This window comes from Corvus moneduloides, chromosome W (assembly GCF_009650955.1).
Source record: "Corvus moneduloides isolate bCorMon1 chromosome W, bCorMon1.pri, whole genome shotgun sequence".
Lineage (NCBI taxonomy): Eukaryota > Metazoa > Chordata > Aves > Passeriformes > Corvidae > Corvus > Corvus moneduloides.
The window spans coordinates 17,401,598-17,417,444 of record NC_045510.1 but is presented as its reverse complement, the minus strand read 5'-3'; the positions used below and the strand labels follow the sequence as shown (position 1 = coordinate 17,417,444).

The 15,847-nt window shown below is 46.2% G+C and overlaps 1 long non-coding RNA gene across 1 annotated transcript; it reads right to left on the bottom strand.

Moving 5' to 3' along the window:
• Positions 1-2,949: 2,949 nt before the first annotated feature.
• On the bottom strand, positions 2,950-4,992 carry LOC116437413. The gene is made up of 2 exons (XR_004237286.1): positions 4,940-4,992; positions 2,950-3,131 (listed from the first exon to the last, which is right to left on the bottom strand). It is a non-coding gene; the product is annotated as an uncharacterized LOC116437413 (long non-coding RNA).
• Positions 4,993-15,847: the final 10,855 nt, after the last annotated feature.

Here is a 15,847-nt window from a genome sequence, read left to right as displayed (position 1 = left end):
TTGAGTCTCGGAATTTATTACAAATTGGTGCCGTGACTCGGATGCAACTTGTACGGCGGGGTAACGGCTCTACCGGGGAGGCGCCCCACCGATCTGTCGGCGGCCCTGGTGGTCCCAATCCCTACCTCGGTTGCACCGACGAACCTAAATTCAAGGCATTAGGCAAAGGAAGCCGGCAGACCCTGTAAATTTTGTGCACAAAGGTCCGGACGAAGACGCAGGACGCGTGAGTATCTGTGCGGAAGGATCCGTTCGGTCTGGGTCGGGTATCCTGGAGTGCTGCGAGTGTATGCATGAGAGGGGAACCGGCAGCTCGGATTCTCCAAGCGAGTGTGGACCCTCAGTAGTGCGGTTCTCATTGCCCGCGAGGGCGTGAGCCACAAACCAGGGGAAGCGAGTGAATCTGCACCACAGATGCGCTTGAGGGCACTCCAGAAGATGGGACAGGGGAAAAGCAAGCCCTCCGTACCCATAAAACTTCCCCTGATGCCTAGAGATAGCCCACTGGAGTTTATGTTAGATAATTGGAGACATTACCCTAGCACAGGGGGTAAGGATAAAGCTAAAATGATTCATTATTGTATAGAAATATGGGGCGGGAAGGAAATTTCCCAGGGTGTTTTCTGGCCTATATTTGGATCATCTGAAGGATGGGTAAAGCAGAAACTTAACATCTGGGTGAATACAAAAACTCATTTTAGTCAGGAAGAGAGTGATTATGCTAGCGTTTGGGCGGCAACACCTGGGGGCGAGGTGCTCCTGTTTCCCCTTAAGGAAGGAGGGCGAAAGTGTTGGGTGGAGTCGCAGGAGACAAGCACTCACGGCATTGTGGTCAGCAAGTCTCGTTTATTGTAATAATCTACACATACTTATAGTACTACTAATTAGCTCATACATATTGCAAAAGCTGAGCTCCTTATTGGTGGGAGCTATTCCATGAGATCATTGTGGTCTTATCTTTTCTCTTCCATATGGTTTCTTTCTGCTTACTTATCTGGACTCACATCCTGTCATTTGTACAACTTCTTGCTCAAAGATTTAGTGTCCTTGCCAAGTCTGCATCTTTACTAAGCCTGCTATGTCATCATGACCTTTGCCTTTTAGCCATTCTTCAGAAAGACTCTCAACACTTCCCCCGTTTTCTTTTTGCATGATTATAGTCATATTGACTGACTTCAAAATTAAATTTTTTACACATGACATTATACAGCTAAGCATAAGTAAACCAAGCAAAACAATTATTAGCAATAGCATTAAAGATTTGATCATACTTTTCATCCATCCTTCTAAGCCCATCCACTCTGTAAGTCCTTCTAATCCGAAAAATCCGGAGTCCTTTTTTATCTTTTGGGAGTGTTCGATCAAATTCTTAATTTCGGCGTGGATGGACTTAGAATGATCCTCAAGATCCATGCAGCACATTCCTTCAAAGTCTTCACAGCCATGGCCGTGGGCTAAGAGTAAAAAATCTATAGCTGCTCTATTCTGAAGCAGGGCGTGCTGGACTGAACTCAGGTCTTCTGCAAGTTCAGACAACACTCGGCTGGTACCGTTTGCTTGTTTAACTACCCAACATGTCAGTTTTTCTAAGTGACGATGGGCTCGTGCCACAGCTGCACCAGGAACAAAAAGGGAGGTAAAAAGCACTTCTAATTTGCTCCATAACATGAGGTCATCCTCACATTCAGATGTTATAGTTTCTGCTAAAGACCTCTTCCATCGTATTCGGTGTGTAGCATTAGGATGGTGCTGTGGAAGTGCAAGACTCAGTTGGCCAAAGGTACAGGGCCCGCCTACAGGCTTGGATGGGATACCTGACCAGGCACGATTCCCACAAATTAGGAAAAACCCTCTGGGTAACTTTCGAGGGAAAAACGTTCCAGGGGCTGCAAGAGATCGATTTCTCACGGTAACGTTGCACCATTCTAAGTCCCACTGTGAAGCATTGCCAACAGGATTAATCAAGGTGGGGTTGGATGTATTCATTTGACAGCCACGAAGGCTGCCCTCTTGGCATAAATTGCGTGAACTATTAATATAGATACAGGCTGTAGCGTTAAGGGAATCAACTAGTTCTATTTCTTGTGGCTCAGGGCCCACCGGGAGTCTATCATCCCAGATATCATAGTCTAGTAGGCCATGAGTAATATTTTTTGTGGAATTCAACTGCCAAATGGGTTTGAGCTGCTTCTGGGTCTCGATTACAAAGTTGCGCCATGTATTATCTGTTAGTGGTACTCCAACTAAGCATGTTAAAAATGGAGTACTGGGTGTGGCTAAGGAGGCACAGAATGTTGTGGTGTTTAATTCGCGTGCCAAGGAGACCCAGATATTATCTCTGAGGTCAAACACCTTAGGAGGGTAGGGAAAGGTGTGACCTATTACTGGGTCTGCGATTAGCAGCACGATGCTTAAACCGCCGGCAAACATGATCCCACTTTCTTGGTTCAACTTGCCACTGAATGGGGACCCCGATATTTAATTGACAGGAGGATTGCAAAACTACAGAGTAACTATCTGCTAAGATCTTTTTTGCTAAATGCTGTACCGACCACGCAAGTTCTCGTAGTCTCAGATCTTCAAGATTTTCAACTAATTGCAAACTGTCAATGATATTTTTGCCTGTGAGTTGTACTAATGCTCCTTGAGCCGTCTCACGGTGCCAGTGAAAACTGCAAGACTGACACCAAAACCCTTCTGATAGATGTCGCTGGTGGACCCACCACTGTAAATTACAACCTCCGCAAAACAATCTTACCCACGCCTTATGATTACTACAATTACATGCAAAGCAAGCAGATTGGCAAAAGCGTAAAAAGTGTCTCTGCAGATGTGGAAGGAGATGATCCTCTATCTCCTGTTCAGATTCCACAAGGAAGGTAACGCGAAACCGTTGCTCAACTTCCTGCAGGATTTGTGAGATCTTTCTCTGTACTCTTCTCGCCTTCCTCTGTTGTGGGTTGCTCATCAGTGACAACAGGCTTAGTCCATTTAGCCGGAACCCATAGGGGACAGTTGGCACAAAGTAGGTGAGTTTTTCATCCCTTGTGGCAATACAGTCCATTCAAATCGCCTGGCTGGTTCTCCTTTATTCAGGGCAGGTAAGGTAAAGGCGAAGCGCTTGGTGTCATCTGGATACAATGGAATAGTAAAAAAGCAGTCCTTGAGATCTATAATTAAAAGAGGCCAGTTTTGGGGCAACATAGCCGGATTGGGGAGACCAGGTTGTAGCGCCCCCATAAATTCCATCTGTTGATTTACTGCACGAAGGTCATGTAAAAGGCGAAACGCACCAGACTTCTTGCGTATGACAAAATAGGAGTATTCCAAGGACTGACGGATGTGACCGGGTGTCCCGCAGCGATAACACTTCATGGGCCACCTGGAGCTGGGCGGGGACGTGCTGCTGCCGCTTGGAGAGGAGCAAGGGCTGCCATAACCTGATTTTGAGAGCTGATAGCCTGTTCTTTAAGCCCTTCACCTAATTTTTCTAAGGCTTGTGCTAAGAATAGTTGCGAGCCAGTGGGCATGGTCGCAGCTTTTTCTAAAAGTTGCTGGACAGTCCAATCCCCTGGGGTGGAAGTAATAAGGGCACGGGTGGCCCGATTGCCATTTTGTAAAAGGCATTGCTTAAGCAACGGGTCATGCATATGCTCTTGAACCCCAGCTTTTGAAATGGCTTCCATAACTTTGTCAACAAAAGAGCCTAGAGACTCCTCTCTGTTTTGTTTAATGCTCATATACATTGGGATCCCACCTGGGGCTCGGACCTTATCCATGGCTTTCTTAGCAACTGCCATAGCTTCCCGTAGCTTGGCAGGTCCTAGTGCCGCTTGAGCTTCTACTCTCATGTGATCCCCTTCACCCATGAGCTCAGCTACTGTAACACCTGTCAAGGGATCTGCCGCTGGCCTGGGGACAGCAGCAGTAACAGCGGCTTCCTCCCTCCAGCGAGCTTCAAAAAGCAGTCGCTGATGCGGGGTATACATGAGCTTAGTAATGCCTTTAATGTCAGCAGGAAGAAGGGTAAAAGCGTTAAAAATATAATCAAGCATCTGTTTAACTGGTTCACTGGTGACACCGTAATTCCCCACCGTTGCTCGGAGCTGCGCTAGCAGCTTCCAATCAAGATTAGTCACCTGCGCAACATTGCCGCCCCCTTGTGGATTCGGGACAAATAAAACAGGGAACGCCATGCTGTCTTGGGCAGCCTCTAGCATGTCAGAATCACCCTTTTGTAAGCCGTCACGAGCAACCGCAGCCCAGAGTTCTCTATGGCCCCCAGCCATGGCCTCCGCGAGGTCAGACTCTGCCCCAGGGACAGGCTCAGGGCTAACAAAGGGGTTTCGCGAACGAGAACAGTCCGGCGGAGACGGGTGAGGCAAGGGCGGTGGAGGAGCAGGCTGCGGCGGCTCCCGGGCCGGCTCAAGCGGCGGGGGGGGGGCTGAGGCGGAGCAGGCTGCGGCAAGGAAGGCGTAGGAGGAGTAGGAGGTGGGGGGAGGGGAGGCGCGGAAGGCGACTCAGAGGCAAGAGCCTCAGGCGGTACATGAACCGTAGCAAAGGTGGGGGGATTAGGTGGGCCAGAGAAAACAGAGGCACTGTGATCGCCGTAATGACGGTTCCGATCCTGAGCAATCTTAATTTTTTCTGCCGCTTTTTTCTCTGCCTGTACCATTAAAAGTTCATTGTGGACAATTCTCCATAGTTTAGAAATCTTTTTAGCTGGCTTATCATCATCTAAGACAAGATCCCAAAGTTTGTCACCATACGCGCGCCACTGACTTAATTCATGAATGGAGTGGGGGTCAGTGAAAAAACTATAAGAGCGCGCATGCGTTAAAAGAACGGGGAGGTCTTTCTCAAGATCAATTCCTTTAAAATTACGCTTAAGCAAAAAAGCTTTAAAAAGTTCCTGTGCTGCTTGCCTTTCCATACTTACGGTACCGTTGCTAGCTCTCCAGGCTTCGGCAGCACGTATCGGCGAGCCCGCCTGTGCGGTCGCTTGGGCGCGGAGGTGATAGGCACGACACAGATGGGTGCTGCGTTTTAGCCGTACGCAACCTCTTTCGCCGTCCTTCTAGCTGCAGGACCCGACCCCAACGCAACTCCCCCGTCGCATAAGGCAACTTCTCCTGTTCGGGCGCCAGATGTTGGGTGGAGTCGCGGGAGACAAGCCTCACGGCATTGTGGTCAGCAAGTCTCGTTTATTGTAATAATCTACACATACTTATAGTACTACTAATTAGCTCATACATATTGCAAAAGCTGAGCTCCTTATTGGTGGGAGCTATTCCATGAGATCACTGTGGTCTTATCTTTTCTCTTCCATATGGTTTCTTTCTGCTTACTTATCTGGACTCACATCCTGTCATTTGTACAACTTCTTGCTCAAAGATTTAGTGTCCTTGCCAAGTCTGCATCTTTACTAAGCCTGCTATGTCATCATGACCTTTGCCTTTTAGCCATTCTTCAGAAAGACTCTCAACACAAAAGAAAGATAAGAATAAGGAAGAAGAAATCCCTTTGATCCCTCCTCCCTATGTGCCCCCTCAGGATCCCCAACCCCCAAATGCACCTCTAATAGAACCCCAGGGGGTGGGAGGTAACCCCGAGCCCCGAGAGGAGGAACAGGGACCTATGACTAGGGGCCGGGCCAGACAACATAACTTATACCCATTAAGGGAAATGCCCATGGGAGGCCCGGGTCCTCAACCCGCAATAGGATTCATCTCAATACCCCTTAGTTCTAGTGATGTACGGGAATTCAAGAAGGAGATGGGGAACCTCCTGGAAGATCCACTGGGGGTGGCAGAGAGGTTAGACCAGTTTTTGGGGCCCAATATATACACTTGGGGTGAGTTACAGGCCATATTAAATATTCTTTTTACGGCCGAGGAAAAGAGTATGATTAGGAAGGCAGGAATGCGAATATGGGATGCACAACATGCGCAAGGACCTTTAGCAGATACTCAGTGGCCTCTGCAGGATCCCAATTGGAATCACCAGCAGCAGGCAGACCGAGGTCACATGCAGGATCTGAGAATAATCATGATACAAGGAATTAGAGAAGCAGTGCCTAGAGGGCAGAATATTAACAAAGCATTCAATGAAAGACAAAAGAAGGAAGAGACACCCACAGAGTGGTTAGAGCGCCTGAGAAAGAATCTGCAGATGTACTCGGGTTTAGATCCCGAAACACAACTAGGACAGGCATTGTTGAAGACACAGTTTGTGGCTAAATCATGGGAAGATATCAGAAAAAAGCTGGAAAAGCTAGAGAATTGGCAAGATAGAGGTTTAGATGAATTGTTGAGAGAAGCACAAAAAGTGTATGTTAGAAGGGATGAAGAGAGTCACAGGAAGCAAGTAAAAATGATGGTAGCGGCAGTTAGGGAGACAAGAGGAAACGATCCTCCCCCTCCTCGAAGACCGCGTCAAATGCCCCAGAGAAATGGGGGAGGGGACACACGAGTAGAGAAAAGAGATGTAAATGTGTGTTTTTATTGTGGAAATAGAGGGCACTTTAGGAGAGACTGCAGAAAAAGGCTGAAGGATGAGAAGATGTTTAAAGAGGATTAGAGGGGTCAGGGGCTCTATTTGCTGGGGGCACGGAAACATCAGGAGCCCTTGATAAAAATTAAGATAGGTCCTCAGCAACAGGAATTTGAGTTTTTGGTAGACACTGGAGTGGAACGGTCCACGATACAAGTATTGCCCGCCGGGTGCAAAATTTCCCAGGATACTGCCCAAGTAGTTGGGGCAAAAGGGGAACCCTTTGAGGTCCCCATTATAAAGAATGTATTAGTAGAAACAGGATCTAAAATGGGAATAGGGAGCCTTTTATTAGTTCCAGAAGCTGATTATAATTTGTTAGGAAGGGACTTAATTATAGAGATAGGCATTAATGTAGAAGTAGTGAATAAAGAATTAAAAGTTAGACTTTGTCCCTTGAGAGTGGAGGATCAAGAGAAGATTAATCCAGAAGTATGGTACACCCCAGAGAGAGTGGGAAGACTCGAAATACCTCCCTTCTTGGTAACCATTAAAGATCCTGCGGTGCCGATAAGGGTCAAACAATACCCCATTTCTCCAGAGGGAAAAAGGGGATTAAAACCCGAAGTTGACAGGCTACTGAGTAAAGGTCTTTTAGAACCTTGTATGTCCCCTTTTAACACCCCTATCTTGCCAGTAAGAAAGGCAGATGGGTCATACAGACTAGTTCACGATCTAAGGGAAATAAATAAAAGAACAGTAGCGCGCTTCCTGGTAGTGGCCAACCCTTATACCTTATTGAGCAGATTAGGTCCCGAAAATCAGTATTATAGTGTAATTGATCTTAAAGATGCATTTTGGGCATGCCCCCTAGACGAGAAAAGTAGAGACTATTTTGCCTTTGAGTGGGAAGACCCAGTAACACATAGGAGACAGCAATTAAGATGGACAGTGCTCCCCCAGGGATTTACAGAGTCTCCGAACTTATTTGGACAAGCCTTAGAGCAAATCCTGCAAGAATATCAGACTGGAGAAGGAGTGGTCCTCATTCAGTATGTAGATGACCTTTTAATTGCAGGAGGAGCAGAGGACAAAGTATGAGCAGAAAGCATCAGACTATTGAATTTTCTCAGTGTTAAAGGACTAAAAGTATCTAAGGCAACATTACAATTTGTGGAAGAGGAAGTGAGATATTTAGGCCATTATCTGAGTAAAGGAGAAAAGAAAATAGACCCTGAAAGAGTGAAAGGGATTCTGTCCATACCACCCCCTAAGAACAAAAGACAAGTGAGGCAGTTACTGGGTCTAGTGGGGTATTGTAGACAGTGGATTGAGAACTATAGTAACAAGGTTAAGTTCTTATATGATAAGTTAAGCCAAGAGGGTTTAATAAAGTGGAGCGAGGAGGATGACCAACATCTAGGAGTATTGCAGCATGATCTGGTCAATGCCCCTGTCCTGAGCCTACCAGATTTAAAAAGACCTTTCTATCTATTTATAAATGCTGACAATGGAACGGCCCATGGAGTACTAACCCAAGAATGGGCTGGAAGAAAGAAACCTGTGGGGTACTTATCAAAATTGTTAGATCCTCTCAGTAAAGGGTGGCCCACCTGCCTGCAGGCAATAGTAGCTTGTGCTCTCCTGGTAGAAGAGGCTAACAAGATTACCCTCAATGGAGAACTAAGGGTATTATCCCCTCATAATATTAGAGGAATTCTACAACAAAAAGCAGACAAATGGATAACTGATGCCAGACTCTTAAAGTATGAGGGGATCCTATTAGACTCCCCGAAATTAACCCTGGAGGTAACAACGTTACAAAATCCTGCTCAGTTTTTGTATGGGGAACCCAATGAAGCTAAATTGGCCCATGATTGCCTGTTAACCATAGAAGAGAAAACTAAAATAAGACCAGATCTTGAAGAAGAAGAATTAGAAGAAGGAGATAGATTGTTTGTGGATGGATCATCTCGAGTAATCGATGGAAAAAGAGTATCCGGTTATGCAATAATGGGAGGGGAAGAGTTTAAGGTGATAGAATCAGGACCATTGAGTAGATCCTGGTCCGCACAAGCCTGCAAGCTTTATGCCGTGTTACGAGCACTGCAATAATTAAAGAATAAGTTAGGAACAATATACACTGATTCTAAGTATGCCTATGGGGTTGTGCACACTTTTGGGAAAATATGGGAAGAACGGGGACTAATAAATTCCCAGGGAAAGGACTTAGTCCATCAAGATCTAATAAAACAAGTGTTACGGGCTTTGAGGGGGCCAAGAAGAATCGCTGTTGTACATCTAAAAGGACACCAGAGAGGGCTGGACTTCAAAAGCAGGGGAAATAATGCAGCAGATCAGGAAGCAAAAAGGGCCGCACTATTAGCGTTACGACCTACTCCCAAAGAGGATCCAGCAGCTGAGAGAAGGAAGTGCCATATTTGCGGGGGAAATCTACAGGACCCTCCTTGCTATGCTTGTTGGGACAATTGGGGTACGGATGCTATAGAATGCGCCTGTGAGACACCAAGGGCTAAGCATTGTCTTTTCCACGGTAAAATTTGGCAGATTTATAGTTTTACCGCCCAAGAGAAAGAAAAGATGCAGAAAATGGGGTTGAGAGAAAATTCAGAGGGGGAATGGAGACTCCCAGAAGATGACAGGATCGTACTACCAAAATCATTAGCCATGGAAATTATGAAGAGAATGCATAGCAAAACACATTGGGGAGCACAGGCATTGGTAGACCAGTTTGCCATTAAGTATATGTGTATTGGGGCAAATGATCTGGCAAAACAAATAGTGAGGGGATGTGTTACTTGCCTAAGGGTAAATAAGACGAACCTAAGGAAATCCCTAATGGGGGGACGGCCTACAGCATATAGGCCATTCGCCAACATTCAGTTAGACTTCACTGAGTTGCCAAAAACTGGAAGATATAAGTACCTACTGGTAATAGTGGACCATTTAACCCATTATGTAGAGGCGTTCCCGACTGCAAGAGCAACAGTTCAAGTAGTGATTAAAACCCTGTTAGAACATATTATCCCAAGATACGGGATAATAGAAACCATTGATTCAGACAGAGGACCACATTTTGTGTCAAGAGTGATCAAAGAAATCATGACAGTAATGGGGATAAAATGGGACTACCATACTCCCTGGCACCCCCAAAGCTCGGGGAGAGTGGAAAGAATGAATGGGGAAATCAAGAAGCAACTGACAAAACTTATGATGGAAACCAAATTTTCATGGGTAAAGTGTCTACCTCTAGAATTATTGAACATTCGAACCCAACCTAGGTCAGACATGGGAATATCTCCTTTCCAAATGTTGTATGGAATGCCCTATAATATGGAAGAGCCTCAAGACCACCCAAGCCTAAGAGATCAGAATATAAATATGTATATTACAAGTTTAATGAAGTATAGAGAGAATCTGTGGAAAAAGGGAATGCTAGCCCAGAGACCCCCATTAGACCTGAAACTACATTGGGTACAGCCAGGAGATTGGGTGATGATAAAATCCTGGAAGGAAGCAACCCTACTCCCACTGTGGGAAGGTCCTTATCTTGTATTACTTACCACAGAGACTGCAGTTAGAACAGCAGAAAAAGGATGGACGCATGCTAGCAGAATCAAAGGACCAGTGACGGGACCAACCCCCGAGTGGCAGGTGATCAGCCACCCCGGAGATCTGACATTGAAGATTCAGAAGAAAAATCATTCATGAGCAAACATCGAGTAGAATATGCACCAGAACCATATTATACTGAGGAAGGACTAATTCGCAGCGCGGATGTTAAAATAAGGTGTGGGGACCCCAAGTGTCACTGTTATCCGTTTGTATGCTACATCTGTAAAGTATGCGGGGACAAGTGGTGGCATCACTGTAGGCAAGGGATTCCCCCTAAAGGGGTTTGTAATCCTTGCTGGACGCTCCAGCGGAACCTAACTGATTGGATATTAGAGTATAGGGTAGTGCATGAAGGATTAATAAAAGAATCTGAAGAATGGTGGAAAATCTTTGCATACGGGATTGAGCCAAAATATTATTGTTATCATCCTAATGAGCCAACCCCCTTTATAGTTGAAATTATTAATTGCACCTGTCGTACTCACCTAAAGGGAATCCGGTGTGACACACCTGAGGTTAAGAACTGTAACTGGGACTCCTATATTAGGAGGCAAAAAGAGTGACAGAGCTGCTCCCAGGGGTCTCCTGAAGAATACTCTTGCTGCCGAGAAGATGGTACCCCTCGTGGCTCGAAGCAACCGAGTCGATGAGCGAGGCAGAAGAGTAGAAAGCTGTGGAGGAAAGAACCCCCAGAATGGGATAATAAAACTATGCTCATGGAAATGCCTCAGGAGTGGGATTAAGAGCAAGGATCCCTGGAGGGAGGGCAGGTCGCAGTGTGTAAATTGGAGGAATCCTCGAACATACTTTTGTACTCCCCACGCCTTTAGTGATGCTCGTTGCTTGACCCGGCATATTACCCTTCTTGTGCTTACACTGTATTTAAATGAAGCTAACGCAACAGAACCCCTATCACACCAACCATTTAAATGGTCATTAATACGGTGGGAGGATCAGAAGGTTATACAAACAGTAACTACGCCAAGTAACCCAAGCTTTAGTTGTCAACTCTGTGATTTTATACAGGTAGAACCATGCCTGAACAAAAAAGGATTTTATTTCTGCCCAGCATCTAACCCAGGGAAAGCCTATTGTAACTGGCCTGGACACTACTACTGTGCATACTGGGGCTGTGAAACAGTCGCCTTTGGGTTTTCCCCTGGAGGAGGACAAGACAAATATATCAAGGTCGGGTGGAGGCCCAGCGCGTGTCAGCCCCCAGAGGTAGGGTCGAACACAGGAATAAGGCAGAGCGGAAATTGTCACGGAATTCAGATAAATGTGACCAATAAAATGGATTCCGGATGGGCAATAGGAAAAACCTGGGGAGCCAGATTATGGGAATCTGGTACAGATCGGGGTGGGCACTTTCTGATAAAAAGGGAAGAGATACCACCGAGTGTTGAAGCCATAGGCCCCAACGTAGTTATTAACCCCCCTATAGAAATTCAGTCCCAGGGTAATCGAACGGCAGAGGAAGACCACACTGCTCAAACACCGACTATTTATGATCAAACTGAATCAGACCAAAAGGAATTGAGGAAATACAGCACCTTATGGAAAGTAATGCAAGCCAGCTTTGGCATTTTAAATAAGACCAGCCCAGAACTGACAGAAGGATGTTGGCTATGCTATAATCTCAGGCCTCCCTTTTATGAGGCTGTCGGAATAACGGGTAAACCACAAAGACTCAACGAGAGCAACCCAAAACAGTGCTCCTGGAAAAAGAACAAAGTGAGTGAGCAGGGGATAACGCTTTCCCAAGTATCAGGACAAGGGCGATGTGTAGGTACTGTTCCCGAAGAAAAAAAACATTTATGCAACATCACAGTGAAAGATCCGAAGCAGAGACAGCCAGCAGTATGGTTAATCCCGGCCGCCAATACCAGATGGGTCTGCCAAAGCATAGGAATAACTCCTTGTCTGTCCCTTGAAGTTTTTAATCGTACTCATGACTATTGTATTCAGTTAACCATCATACCTAGAACCACTTACCACCCTAAAGACTATGTTTTCGAGCAACATATCACCCCTGAACACCACCTGATGAGAAGGGAACCTTTCACCGCCCTAACCATAGCAACCCTCTTAACGGTAGGAGGAGTGGGAGCTGGAACAGGAATAACCTCACTAATTAGCCAGCAAAAAGAGTTTAAAGCACTAAGGATCTCTGTAGACGAAGATTTAAGTAAAATAGAGCAAGCAATTGATGGATTAGTCAAGTCAGTCAGGTCACTGTCAGAAGTGGTCCTACAGAATCGCAGGGGACTAGACTTATTGTTTTTACAACAAGGGGGTCTTTGCGTAGCACTCAAAGAAGAATGCTGCTCCTATGCCGATCACACCGGAGTGGTAATAAACACCATGAACGAATTAAGAAAACAGCTAGAACAAAGGAAACAAGACAGGGAAGCATACCAAAGCTGGTATGAAAACTGGTTTAATCATTCCCCCTGGCTAACTACATTGCTTTCAACCATTGCAGGACCATTGATTTTGTGAGTGCTTGGACTCACCTTTGGACCATGTATATTTAATAAACTAATTTCTATAGTAAGAAGCCGCTTAGAAGCAGCACACCTTATGCTTGTCAGAGCTAAGTATGAACGAATATTTGAAGAAGAAAACTTAGAAACATTAAAACTGGCTAAACAAGAATTACAAAGATTCAGTGAACAAAAATGAATAAAGAAGAGAAATGGGGGATTGTGAAGGATACAGAATGTTTTGTTCACTAAATATCAAGTAGCAGGAAACCAGCTGCCTAGATCTAGATAAGAGCCAGAGACAAATATGTGCTTGCCTAATCCCTATCTGTACTTGCTTAATCAGCTTTTAGTTCCAGGACCTTGAGCATAATGACCATATAAGGAGGGGTCAACCAAAAGACACCGGAGGATGACTACTAGCCTTCATCCTGCGACCACCAGGAGGAAAAAAAGACCCCCTAGCAACAAGTCACACATGCGCAGAATACCATAGAAGAGACACTTCAACCGGAAAAGAGACTGTATAAGAAGGAACTGGAACTGGCGAAAGGTGCGGCAGTTGGTGGAGCGGAGACTCCCCTGCCGCCCAGCGCTGTATTTGCCTTTGCCTTGCTCGCTTGCTGTTAATAAATAAAATTGTAATTAGCAGATTGAGTCTTGGAATTTATTACAACCTGATGGTATAACTGAGATTGTTACATAGGTTTGATGAATTAAGATATGCAGAGCTTTTTACTATGTATCTGAACAGAGAAGAAGCATATGTGGTAGAGAGAAATACCATGGAAATGACTTTAAGAAAGAGAAGGGGAGGGAAAAAGCTGCAGCAAGCTAGCTTGCATACGACCAGAGATCGATATGACAGACGTAGATATGTTGGCCCCAGCTTTGCGCGATGGAGGGGGGTCCCCCCACCCTGCTCAGCCACCAGGGCAGCCCACACAGGTGGGGATGGGGGATAGAGGAGCAGGACAGCCAGTGGGGGTGGGAGTATGGGGTGGAGGAGCAGCAGCGCCGCTGCCTCTGCCGCTGCCGCAGTCTGAGCGGCGGCGGGGGAGGGTGCAAGCGGTTGCTCCAAAGCCAGAGGCAGCTGGTCGGGGGCTTTGGCATGCAGCCAGCTCCAAGCCAGAGTCGGTTCGGCATGGAGCCTCCCGCCTTCCCTCTTCCTCTTCTGGAGCGGAGGGCGGGCACAAGGTTAGAGCGGAGGCAGGCTTGCCACCGCCCCCTGACCACCCTGGAGGCGGAGAAGGGGCGGGCTGGCCTCCTCTCCCCGAGTTCCCCGAACACATAACTGAAGGTGGAAATGGACACGAGCGGCTCCGGCTGCCTACCCCAGTGCGGCCAACTGCAAGCTTCAGAGCTAGAGACGGGCGGAGCCACTCGCTCTCCCCACCCTGCGGCACAGCCAGTGTTAAAGCTGGGGGCAGACAGGATGGCCCCAACCCAGGTGGCTCTTGTGGAGCTAGAGATGGAGGAAGCTGCTTGCAGCCCCTGCCTCCCTGCCCCTCCACCGCCATAAAAAGTGAGACAGTCCCTGATGTCCCTGATCAACATTCGGCTGGAACAATCTTTAATACCAATGAAGCAGTTTCAATTAAAAGTGAATGGGATGGTTCCTGTTATGAATGTATAGTGATGTTGGCTTTTCGCATGTTACATAATTGTTATGAATGTATTGTGATGTTGGCTTTTCGCATGTTACTTAATGTTAGAAAAACTTTACCTAGGTTCTGTAATGTAATACATGATATAGAATGTCTATTGTTTATGTAATCAATTTAGAAAAGATAGGCAGAGAAAGTCCTCACATTCCTGAAGTATCTTCTCAGAGAAGAAGAAAACCAGAAACCAGAGAGAAGAATTTATGGAGGGAGCAGAGACGGAATGGAGCCAAGGAGGAAGATAAGGCTGATGGGATGATACATAGAAACTCCAAAGAATTTATGAATCATGCATGATTGTGATGAATATGCAATAAGAGATGTACTTTTAAAGACAATCTTTTGGATGTAGAGGTGTGCCTTTGGCTCTGCCAAAGCACCCGGTCGTAATACCCATTTTGCTATTGTCTCCTAATTGTCCCTTTTATTAAACTTCTTTTAAAATTTATAAAGCGTGAACCTCGTTTTTCACAATTGGTGGCCCGTACGGGGAAAAAGACCTCACCTCTGAGATCTCCTGGGGAACCCAGAGTGGGGGGATGCCCCCGCCCGCTTTTGGCGGCCTCGCTTTGTGTTTCCCGACGTGGGTCGGGGGGGGGGGTTGCGAGTCAAACACCCAGAGGACGAAAGAGGAGACAATAAAGCAAAAAGAAAGAAAAGGCTCCCTAAGATACCACGGTAGTTAAGCACATAAAAATCTTGTGCACGAAGACTCAGAGAAAGGCATTTTTTTCTTTCCTCTTTTTCTTGGGGGGGGGAGCAGATACGGGGGATGAAAGTGTGTGTATGAGATGCGGGCTGGTTACCCCCAGACCTGCGAAGCGAGTGAGGAGCTTCTGAGGCTACGCTTCTCCTCTCCAGCGAGGGAAGCAGTCAGTAAAGAGGCAAAGCGAAAGGTAAAAGGAGTGAAAGAACCCCTGGTCTGTAGGTACAAAAATGCTGTTAGTGAGGATCTTCTTGTTATTTTTCTAAGTCCGTGAGAGACTTTTCTCTCTCACAGAAGAGGTAGCAGGGAATGTAAACAACCAAGCCATCTGCAACCTTGGAAAGTCTTGTTTATGGTATAGTAGAAAATATTTTGATAATGGATGTTTTAGGATTTTGGCCAATCACCCCCAAGGGGTGGCTGGTCCTTTGTCCAATTAGACTATGAAGAAAAAAGTCTATAAAAGAGTTTGTAAAATAATTAAATAAATCAATCTTGCTGCACAATTCCTGCCTGCTGGATCTTCTTCTCCTCCTCCTCCCTATAGCTGCGGGACACGGTGATATACCGTAGGAACCAGGCCTGCGGTAATATTTGGTGCTGCCCGACGTGATTTGCACTCTCTGACGTGTCCTGCTGCTGCGAGCCAAGCCAAATTCCTCTAGAGGTACGCTGTTCCTTTTACCCCCCGGGACCGGGAGGTCCGACAGAACTGAGAAATGGCGAACAGCGGCTCACAGAATGACGCTGTCGTACTGGTCTGGAAACGTGTGTTTAGCATATTGCAAACCTCCATTCCTGAAAACTCAGTTCGGGAATTATTAGACTGGGCTACTTTAAAAGGGATTTCCATGGACAGAGAT